Source organism: Cebus imitator, unplaced genomic scaffold, assembly GCF_001604975.1.
Source record: "Cebus imitator isolate Cc_AM_T3 unplaced genomic scaffold, Cebus_imitator-1.0 Scaffold52, whole genome shotgun sequence".
Classification (NCBI taxonomy): domain Eukaryota; kingdom Metazoa; phylum Chordata; class Mammalia; order Primates; family Cebidae; genus Cebus; species Cebus imitator.
The window spans coordinates 7,733,722-7,744,967 of record NW_016107367.1 but is presented as its reverse complement, the minus strand read 5'-3'; the positions used below and the strand labels follow the sequence as shown (position 1 = coordinate 7,744,967).

Genomic DNA, 11,246 nt, shown 5'->3' with positions numbered 1-11,246 from the left:
TGGGCACGTGGCCGCAGAATCAAACCCAGCTCCCATGATGTGGTCTGGCTACAGTTTGAAGCCCAGGTATTTCAATAGCTATCCCCAGGCCTGGCACGTCAAAGAAGCTCCAGAAATGTTTGTTGAGTAAGTGATGAATCAGCAATTTCTGATTTTCTCCTAAACTTAGAGAATAAGTGGGTTGTCTGCAGCCGCCCAGGGCGCCCACGGCAGAGGTACAAGTAAAGCCCAGATCTCTGCATCTCTGGTTCAAGGCCCTTTGTGCTCCACACAGCTGTCTCTTTGTCATCATTAAAAACAAGGCTCAAGGGACATGTTTTCTAAGCCTCACTTCCCCATCTACAAAATGGGTCGAGTGGAATGGAATGTGTCTGCTTCACTCCAGCATCAAGCAGGGAATTCTGATGAATTCAATTTGACTTCTTTCCACGGGCGTATTCTAAGCAGCCTCCCTCACTCCCCAGTCTCCTCTGGGTAGGGATGAAGACCCCGCTGGGGCTGGAAGAGGCAGAGAGCTGTATGGCGTCACTTATAAATTGATTCAAGTGAGCCAGGAAAGCCGCGAAGAAAAGAGTAACCTGTGTGATGATGCAATGGAGGAACAGGTTTGGAAAGAGGCTGCTGGCTGTCCGGCTGCAGCTCTGGCTTCCTCATCAGCCTCGCCCTGGTCTCTGGTGTTCTCTGGCTCTCGTCCATTTGTCTGTATTTCTCTTTGCTAGCTATTGATTAATCTTTGCTGGAGCTGAGCTAGAATTCTGGTGTTTATAAGCAGGTAACTAGCTAAGCACTAGTTGATAACTTTGGAGTTAGTGGATAACCATACGGCTGGGTTACTAAGCTTTTTCAGTTGAAAAATAAGTTAACTAATTTGGTGTTTACTGAACATTTTCCTTGAGGACATCAAGACAGCCGGTTCTCAAAGGATCACCTGTATGAGAATCACTTGGTGCTTTAAAAACCAGCACACACCTGATCCTAATCCAGGGTATTTGGAATCTCTGCATGGTGGTGCCCCAAGAGTTGCAGTGTTAGTGAGCTCCTGGTCACCCTGGGCATATAAAGTTTGAGAAGTCCTAAAGATGTTACCTGCTTACCATGGTGTTGGAGGTTACCCCAGGGCTTAGTTAGGCATAGTTCTCAGGCTCAGCTACCCATTGAAATTGCCCAGGAGCTTTAAAAAGTCCTGATGCCTGGGCCCTACCACTAGCTATCCTGTTTTGCTTGGTCTGAGATGCTACATAGGCGCTGGGTATTTTTAAAGCTTCCAGGTGATTTTAGTCACTATGCAGTTAAATTGAGAATATCATTCTTGCCACTGAAAGCGTAACTTCCCAGGCTGGCTGCGTTGGTCTCACCCAGGAATTGTTAGAAATGCGGAATCTCAAGGCCCTCCCAGAACTACCGGATCTGGTTCTGCATTCTAGCACCATTCCCAGGCAATTTCTGTGTACATTATTGTCCGGGAAACACTGCGGTAGAAGATTGCAAATGTCTAAGACTCCAAATAATGCAGTTATAGTGGAGAGACAATAAACGTAGGGAGAATTTTTTTTAGGTTAGTGTCCTTTCCTAGGAGGCCTCTCAAAGCATACCACTATGGTGATTAGACACTCAACAAGCACATAGCTTTGTTTGCATGAAATAAGTCGTAAGAATACATAATGGTGGATTTGTAGTTGTGATATGGTAGGGGGAAATACAAGTCTTACGCTACATTCTTTATTACCTTATTTTAGACCTAAAAAATTCTGAAGTGGAAAGGAAAGAGGGAGGCTTCCAGCATTGAGTGTTGTGGTTTGTTGTCCCCAGTTTTAAGCAAGTTTCTTCTTGCTTGCTTAAAGTCTTTGCCCTCAAAGAAGAAAACGAAGTTAGATAGACCTGGTGAATTGGTGAGACCTGCTGACTTCTGGGGTCACCACATTCTTTCCAAAGTGGGTACAAAGAAATTATCTCTAGTGTGCTCTGGAACTTCATTTAGTTGATGGCAGGCCCACTGAACTCTAGCTGGTGATATCCATGCTTTATCTCTGAGATCATGTAGTCCAATTTACCGAAGCCCTACAAAAATAACCGACTTATCCCAGGTCAGTGAGCTTGTCAGTCCAAATTTCCTTCTGTGGCTTGCAAGGCCACCCACCACCTGACCCTCTTCTCATTCCACTCTCCTCTCCTGTCTGTTATCCATTGCTGTGGAACAAAGCAACACAATCCTAGCAGCCTAAAACAATACGCATCTATGACCGCATGCCTTCTGTGGCTCAGGAGTCAGGGCATGGCCCTCTGCTTAGGGTCTCACAAGGTTGAAATCAAGGTGCATGCCATGGCTGCAGTCTCATCTGAATACCTGACCAGACAAGGATGCCTCCTAAGCTTAGACGATTGTTCGTCTGAACTTGCAGGGTTCATTTCCTTGTGCTCGTATCACTGAGAGCCTTGCTTTCTCTGGCTGCTGGTTGGAGGCCATTGGCAGCTCCTAGAGGCTGCTCTCATTTCTTGCCACATGGGGTTTCCCAGCTGGCTCCTGGCTTATTAGAAGTCAGCAAAGAAGTAAGAGATGCCAGCAAAATGGCCAGCATATCTCATGTAATATAGCTACACAAGCATGTAGAGCAACATATCACGTTGCCTTTGTCCTGTTTCCTACAGGTTAGAAGCAAGGCACAGGTCATAGCTACATTCAAGGAGAGGGGACTGTGCAAAGGATAAACTGCAGGAGGTGAAGAACTTGAAAGCCATTTTAGACGCTGTCTTCCACGCTTTACAATCTACTTTGCAACTGCACTGAGCTCTTAGCAACTCCCTGGCCCCGCTGAGCACCTCCTGTCTTTCTGCCTTTGCATATGCTGTTCACTCTGCCTGGAATTCCATCTCCTCTGCCTTTACCCATCTCATCCTAAGGCCTCTGCTTAGATGCAATTTCTCTGGGCTCTTATTAGCAGCATCCAAATCTGTACTGGTTTCTCCTAATGCTTTCTTTGCATCGTAATTTTTCTGTTTACTTGTCAATCCCCTCCCACCCCTGCCAGTACCTAAAGTAAAATCTACATAGGGCTTGGCACATTATGGATGCTCAATGAGGATTTGTTGAATGATTAAATGAAATAACAAGCCCCAGCTTGGAACCCAGGGCCATAAATTCCAGTGCTGGTCCCTGTCTCCTGCCCAGGGCCTAAGGGCTCATCTCTCCCAGGAGCCCCCGTATCATCTCAGTAGCTAAACCAGTGGCGTATCCCACATCCCCTGACTTTGAAACAGCTTTTCCCCTGCAATTCTTAGATGCGCTTCCCTAGAACCTCTCTCGCTGTTCTTTGCCTTCCTCCTCCCCCTGCCTTGTATCCCCGTGGTCCTGCCAGAAATCAGAAGCTCGTTATTAAACCAGGAGCTGCCTGACATTATCCCACAGACTACAGATGGAAAGTATTTGCTTCTGTCTCAGCTGAGGACTGACATAGTAAAGGCTCCTTGAGATGTTAGCTGTCAAGGAGGGGAATAAAAGTTTTTCATCTGCATGAGTAATTGTTTCCTGTTTTATCCAGAGAGACAACAGATTTACATCCCAGACACATTCACGCTGGGCCAAGAGCAGCTGCCATTGCAGATTTGAGTCATGTACATTTCTCCCTCCTCCTTCCTGGGGTTGGAACAGAAGCTGGGGCAGTGAGAGTGCAGGTGGGAGGGGAGGGGGCTCCGGAATACGTAGACTGTGAGGGGGGAAATCAGGATGGTGCTTCGGTGGAGGTGGGAGCTGGGCCGGGGTCTTGGCCGGTCAGGAAGGCTGGTGAAGCAGGTACTGGGGAGGCAGAGCGCCAATTTTCCTTCCTCTCTTTTCCTCACACCCACCTCAGCCCACTGTCCAGCCCTGTCAACTCCGAAATGGATCCTGCCTCCAGTGCCTTCTCAACACCTCTCTCCGCCATTCCAGTCCCCACCACCTCGTCCCTTACTAGGACTTGCACAACAGCCTCCTGAGTGGCCTTGGCTTCTGCTCTCAAACCCTGCAGTGCCTACTCTGCAGGGCCACAAGACGAATCCTTTTAATCCACTCTCCTTGGTCCCTCAGCCCTTGGAATGAAACCTTGGCCCACAGCCCTGCGTGACCTGCCGCCTGTCCTCACCTCCTGACCCCATCTAAGATCCCCTCCCCTCCTCTTATCAGACTTTGTTTCTCAGACACCCCAGGCTTGTTCTGCTTTGGGGACCCTCACACTGTTTCTGTCTCCTGGGAATCTGTGCCCCCTCTGCCAGACCATGCAGCTGGCTCTCTCTGCTCAAATACCCTCTTCTGAGGGGGTGTTCCTTGGCACTGTAGTCTGACATGGTACTCATCCATCACGCCAGCCCATTACAGGGCCTGATTTTCCCATAACACTTTTATTGCCTTCTAGAATACCATCAGTTGGTTTCGTTTGTCATCTGCCCCCTGCCAGAAAGGACATGGATGAAGCAGGGAGGGACGTGCCAGTCCCACTCGCCTCTGGCTCTGCTGCGTCTAGGACCAGGCCAGCACACAGCAGGAGCCCGAGAAATATTTATTAAAGAAATGAAAGTCAGGTGACAGAAGGTAGGAGGAGGGAGACCCCTCAAAGAGGTAAATTTGGTATCTTAGCAAGTGGGTGACTCCCACTGTCTGAGGACAGCTGGTACGTGAGGATCAGCTAACGACAGCAGGAACCGTCGCTACTATTTTTTTAGATGAATTTTAGTTTCTGAAATTGTCCAAATCACTTTTATCAACAGAAACTGGTTACACGTCCCTCCAACAGGGAGACTCAACAGGAAAGGCTGCCCCCTCAAACACTAAAGGCACCTAAAGTTACTCCCAGTGCTGGGGAACGCCCAGAGGAGGAGGAGGGTAGAGGGAGAGAACATTTAAAAAAACCTCAAACAAGAACAAATTCTGACATGTACATCTCGAGTGATTAAATGTGTAACACTCAGCAATCTCCTACACTTGCCAAATTTTATGGCTTCATGCAGTAATATAAAATGTGCTTCACAAAGCTAGAAGTCTGCACAGAATATAGGGCTCTGATTTATATTTTATTCTTTATTTTTATTTTTTTGTAGAGATGGGATCCTGCTATGCTGCACAGGCAGGTCTCAAACTCCTGAGCTCAAGCAGTCCTCCTGCCTTGGCCTCCCAAAGCACTGAGACTACAGGTGTGAGCCACCACTCCCAGCCTGATTTCTATTTTATAAAGAGGCTAAGATAGAGTGCACAGCTGAGAAGTTGCTTGCATTTCCGGACCCTGAACATCAGGAAGTGAGGTGTAGGGAGGGTGAAAACTCAGAGGAAAGATCTGAGTTGAGACCTTTGATTTTTGCCCATCACACTTTATAACCCAGACGGCCCTACCAATAATTCAGCGCAGAGACAGCATTTTTGCACTGGATAAACAAAGGTACGGTGATTTCTTCACAGTTTCTTTTCATTACAAGTGATTCTTTTCCTAAAGAAAAAGTTCTATTTCTGATTTCTCTCCCCTCTCAAAGGGGAGGGGAGTTGTAACACTCTGTTTTCATACCACTATTCTTCAAGATCAAACCCAGGCAGGCGTTTTTACAGCACACATTTCCACATGTCATTGCTAATCCTCACAGCCTTGAGGAAACCGAGGTGCAAAGGGGCTCAGCAATGTGTTCACCATCCCGAACGTGGTGTCAGAACCCAGATCCTGGCTTGGCTGTCGCATCCCCAGGGATGACTCTTTACGCTGTTCTTGATGACTTTTCTTGCAGCAGGCATGAGGCAGCAGGAATTCAGTTCTTCCGCCATTTATCAGGCACCTAGTATGTGCCAAGCCTACTGTAAACATCAAGAAGACATGGTTCCTGTTTATCCATCCAGCATCAGAGAGATCAGGGCTCGAGGCCTGAGGCACAGCCCTGGGTCAGATGCAGGCCTCCGGTGTTTGGGAAGGATGAGAGTGTGTGTGTGTGTGTGTGTGTGTGTGTGTGTGTGCCTGGTGTGTAGGGGTGTCTGCTGTATATTGGTGGTTGGGGGCAGAAGATGCTCCCTGAAGTGTTGGTACTAAGGCAAATCTTTCATGGAAGGACTGGGGTATAGGGACTCGAACCCTGGTTTCAAAGTGGGGACTCTGAACACTAGTATTAGACAGCAGACAGGCTGGAGTTGCTGAATTCTCAGAGGTAATAAGTGTTTAATCTGCTCCCCTTCTTTTTTTCTTTTTTTATCTTTTTGAGATGGAGTTTTGCTTTTGCTGCCCAGGCTGGAGTGCAATGGCATGATTTTGGCTCACTGCAACCTCCATCTCCCGGGTTCAAGCGATTCTCCTGCCTCAGCCTCCTGAGTAGCTGGGCCTACAGGCATGCTCCACCATGATCAGCTAATTTTTTGTACTTTTAGTAGAGACTGGGTTTCTCCATGTTGGTCAGGCTGGTCTCAAACTCCTGACCTCAGGTGATCCGCCTGCCTTGGCCTCCCAAAGTGCTTGGATTATAGGCATGAGCCACGGTACCCAGCCTAATCCACTCCCCTTCTCTAAATCAGGGTAGAATTGGACTCAGGGCTGGTTCAGGGCTGAGGCTGCAGGGGGGTGAATGATTCTAGACACTGGGAAGGAGGAGTGATGGGTGATGAATCCGGCAGTTTACAGGACCATGGACTTGGCTGTACATTGCACGTCTGCGTATATTTGGTGGCTGTTCATTGCTTCTGCCTTGCTCCTCTGCCTGCCCATCTTCCATAGTAGGTCCCTGTAGCATAATGAAAATGGGAACAACCTTTTCTCTGGACACTAGGGAATCCAGTCTGATGGATAAAGATAGATAGCTGTTAAACAGTCATATCTTGGGTTCTGTGTGTTCAGTGAAGCCTCATTTACCAGAGCTCTCTGGTTAGAAAGGTGAATGGTGGGGAAAAATACATGTTGTTATCAGAAGTCTGGCAGGGGCCATGTGCAGTGGCATGCACTTGTAGTCACAGCCACTCTGGAGGCAGAGGTGGGCGGATCGCTTGAGACCAGGAGGTCGAGGCTGCAGTGAGCCGTGATAGCACCACTGTACTCCAGCCTGGTTGACAGAGTGAGACCCTGTTTAAAAGAGAAAAAGAAGTTTAGCGGGAAAGCTTTTAGGAGATGGATGATGGTTAATTTTAGTCCCACCTAACATTTTAAACTTTAGTATGTCAAAAAGTGAGAATTGTCACCGTCAAAGCATGGAAACCAAAGGAAAACCAGAGGGTTGAGAAGGTGGGAAGGGCTGCAGTGTGACAGGTGGCAAAGTTACTGGGATAGCTTCTGCTAAAGAAACTCATCATCCATCACCTTCAGGAAGGAGGCCCCGGGGGCCCTTTAAGAGAGCAGTTTCAGTGGAGGCTGGGGGTAGGTTGGCAGAAACAAGATTATGAGATGGTCTGTACTAGGTATCAGGCTTGAGGGTTAGTGCCTGTAGCCTATTCTGAGAAGTCTGGCTTTAAAGGGAAGGCTGGAGAGCTAGCATGATACTCAATAATAACAATACCTAAGGCACTTACTGTGTTCCAGACACTGTTCTAAAAACAGCACATTTCAGTTCATTTAATCCTTACAATTATACGAAGTATGTAGTCTTTTCATTATACCTTTTGACAGGTCAGTTACATCCTGGAATTCACATGGCTAGTAAATATCAGAGCTGGGATTTGAAGCCAGGCAGTCTGGTTCCAGAATCTGTGTTTTTATTTATATTTTATTTTATTTTTGAAATAGAGTCTTGCTCTGTCACCCAGGCTGGAGTGCAATGGTGTGATCTTGGCTCACTGTAACCTCCACCTCCTGGGTTCAAGCGATTCTCCTGTCTCAGCCTCCTGAGTAGCTGGGACTACAGGCGCCCGCCACCATGCCCGGCTAATTTTTGTATTCTTAGTAGTGACAGGGTTTCCCTGTGTTAGTCAGGATGGTCTCGTTCTCCTGACCTTGTGATCCACCCACTTTGGCCTCCCAAAGTGCTGGGATTATAGACATGAGCCACCGCGCCTGGCCCAGGATCTGTTTTTAACCTTCATACTACATTGACTTTCATCATGAAAAGATGGTGGTGGGCAAGCTTGTTTCTAAGGATGGGAGGGTCCTTGTAATATCTGTATGTACAGAGAGGAGGGACAGTTGGGTTACTTTCTCTGTCAAACTCAGAAAGCCAGGAAGGTTGGCTGGCATCCCTGGGACCTCAGATATTCAAGCAGCATGGCCTTGCAAATCAGGCACTCTATCTATTAGAGTTGTGCAGTGAGGCCCCCTCCACTTCATCCCCAGAATATCTCCTAGGTAAGTTGGATCTCACAGGGCCTGAGTATAAATAAGATGGTGTCCTCTGTTGTTATGGAGTAGCTTGGAGCTGGGCCCCAGGTACCCTGTGTGAATTAGATGAGTGATTAGTATTTGACAATCTAACTGGAGAGGCTTGCTGAGTTACTAGGGCATATGTGCTCAGCTCATGAATACCAGCCTGACTTCTGTCAATCAGTGAACAGAGTTTGCAGTGTCTACCAAGCACCTGCTGTGTAGTGGAAGAGAGTTTGGACTTTGGAATCAAACATGCTAAAGGTCAGATTCTAGCTCCTCCACTAACTACCTCTGTGATCTCGGCTAAGTGATGGTCATTTTTTTTTTTTTTTTGAGATAAGGTCTCATTTTATCTCCTAGGCTAGAATGCAGTGGCATGATCATGGCTCACTGCAGCCTCAACCTCCCGAACTCAAGAGATCATCCCACTTCAGCCTCCTGAGTAGCTGGGACTATAGGGCATGTGCCATGGCACCTGGCTAATTTTTCATCTTTTGTAGAGATGGGATTTTGCCATGTTGCCCAGGCTGGTCTCGAACTCCTGGGCTCAAGCGATCCACCCACTTCAGCTCTCCAAAGTGCTGGGATTACAGGTGTGAGCCACCATGCCTAGCCTGATGATTGCTTTCAGAGCCTTGGTCCTTCATCTCTGAAATGAGGGGAGGAACACAGAACAGTTTCCATGGGGAGCTCATAACACATGCGGGCCTCTCTCCCCTCACCCCAGCCTTTGGTTAGATACTTACTATTTGCAAAGACCCAATTTCTTCATCATAAGAAGGCTGCCACAACGCTTGAGGGAGTGACCCACTTACAAACAATTCCTTCCTTCTGGGTCATTCTGATGGATTAAATGAAGAACCATTTAAAGCCACAGCCCAAAGAGCCAGAGGGAGAGGCAGCAGAGGAAAGATGCAGGTGAATCTTCATGCACTGCATGATGCAGCTTTGTACCACAATCAGGAAAAGCTCCAGGCACACAGGGCCGCCTTCATGGCCAATCAGAGTGCACCTCTCACCTCGGCAACTCTGCTAACCTAAATAGACCAGTTACACAGCAGACCTGCAAAAGAAGACATGATAATTACAAAGACCCCAGGGGACCATCTGTGCTGGCTGATGCTTTGTTTCTCCTGACCCCTCAGACCTCTCTATTTCACTGCAGACTCTCAATACCTAGGGCCTTTGTTTTGCTGTGAACACTTCCATTCCTGAGTACATTTTCTGTGAGGAGTTGGCAGGAAGGGAGTCTCGGAATGAGTTATATTTTCAGCACACCTCTGGGTTCATGTTGAATTTGGCTAGAACTGTTTTGACCCAGGAAACAATTTGACTAATGGATATTTCAATTCAACAAGTACTCTCTGGGTCCTTCTAATATTTCTGGCACTGGTTTGATGCTGAGGACATGGAGATGAATAAGAAACGGTCTCTGTCCCCCAGCTGATAACTTAACATTGATGATCTCCTGTGTGCCAGGGGCTTTACAAATGTGATTACCATTTCTTACAACAACGTAGTAAGGTAGAAGGCATCTTTGTGCTACAAGTGAGGAATAGGAAGTTAAAAAAGGTTAAGATATAAGGTCAAAGTCACACAACTAGTAAGAGGTAGAACTAACCTTTGGATTTGGGGCTGTTCACCAGCAAACCCTATATGCTTTTGATACAGGCAGGAGACAGGGAAATGCTGGGTAGAATAGGGCAGTTGCCTGGCAAAGGCCCTACCCTTAAACCTTGAAACCCACGGCCCTAAATGGGAACAGGCATTCCTGTTTTCATGCCCCAAAGTTGCCTTTTGGCCTGTCATGTCCCCCATCCTATATCGTATAAATCCCAGACCCCAGGCTCCAGAAGCAGATGAGACAAACAGAAGAGCAGAAGAATGGCAGAATGGCACAGAAGAGAGAAGAGAAGGAGTGTCTGAACATTGAGAGGGATTTGGCTGGGGGTGGTTGGAGAGGAGATTCGCCACGGGGTGGCCAAACTCCAGGGGAAGATCACCTTCCCACTCCATTCCCCTTCCAGCTCCCCATCCATCCTGCTGAGAGGCACCTCCACCACTCAGTAAAACCCCTGCATTCATCCTTCAAGTCTGAGTGTGACCTGATTCTCTCTGGACGCTGGACAAAGACCTAGGTACCAAAAGGGTCTAACACTTAAGTCATCCATGGATAGCAAGGCTAACAGAACACTGTAACATGTGTCCACTTGGGGGCTGGGAGTTGCAGACACCCACCCATAGATGCTACCATGGGGCCAGAGCCCAAAAGCACTTGCCCTGACTCCTGCACCTGCCTGTCTGCATGCTTCCCCCTGTAAAGGGTTTGAACATGTGGCGGCTGAACATAAGAGCCACGCCTCTGCCACACGTCATGGGATGGGGGGTCATGGGATGGGGGTCAGGGAACGCTCCCATTTCACTTTTAAATATTCTAGGCCCCCTTTTTGTTTGGGAGCCAGAATCTAGGACAGACAGATAGAAAGCCTGAAATAGGATCCAGGCAATATAAACCTACATGCTGTAGGCCAAGTCAGAGACTGATGTGATAACAGAAGTCTGAATAAAAGGTGGGAGACAATTATTCTGACTGAAAGGGAGGCAAGCGTTCCTGCCCTAGGCTGGATGCTGGGCGCCCCTGGCTTCCTGACTCATTTGCAAATGGAAAATCCTATGGCATTGTAGGAACATTCTTTCTCTATTTGTATGGGGAAGGAGAAAGAATGGCTGGGCTGAATGAATTCAGCCCTTGGTCCTCTTCCAACGAAGCTCAGCTATGAAAGATAAATGCACCTCTCCCCACCCCCTTCTCAATGGAGCCGGGGAGAAATTGAAAACCCTCTGACAATAAGGAGACCAAAGTTTGCAAGGGCAAGATGAGCCTGTGCTAACGGAGAAAGTGATGTTTCCTCAATTTGGTTTTAGACTATCTTCTCCTATGGGGGAAAAAGTTCTGTCCTTGGG

At 47.7% G+C, this 11,246-nt stretch overlaps 1 long non-coding RNA gene across 1 annotated transcript; it reads left to right on the top strand.

Annotated features, from left to right (window-relative positions):
* The first annotated feature begins 3,536 nt into the window (after positions 1-3,536).
* On the top strand, positions 3,537-10,811 carry LOC119471159. The gene is made up of 3 exons (XR_005200196.1): positions 3,537-3,669; positions 4,428-4,588; positions 10,310-10,811. It is a non-coding gene; the product is annotated as an uncharacterized LOC119471159 (long non-coding RNA).
* The last annotated feature ends 435 nt before the right edge of the window (positions 10,812-11,246 follow it).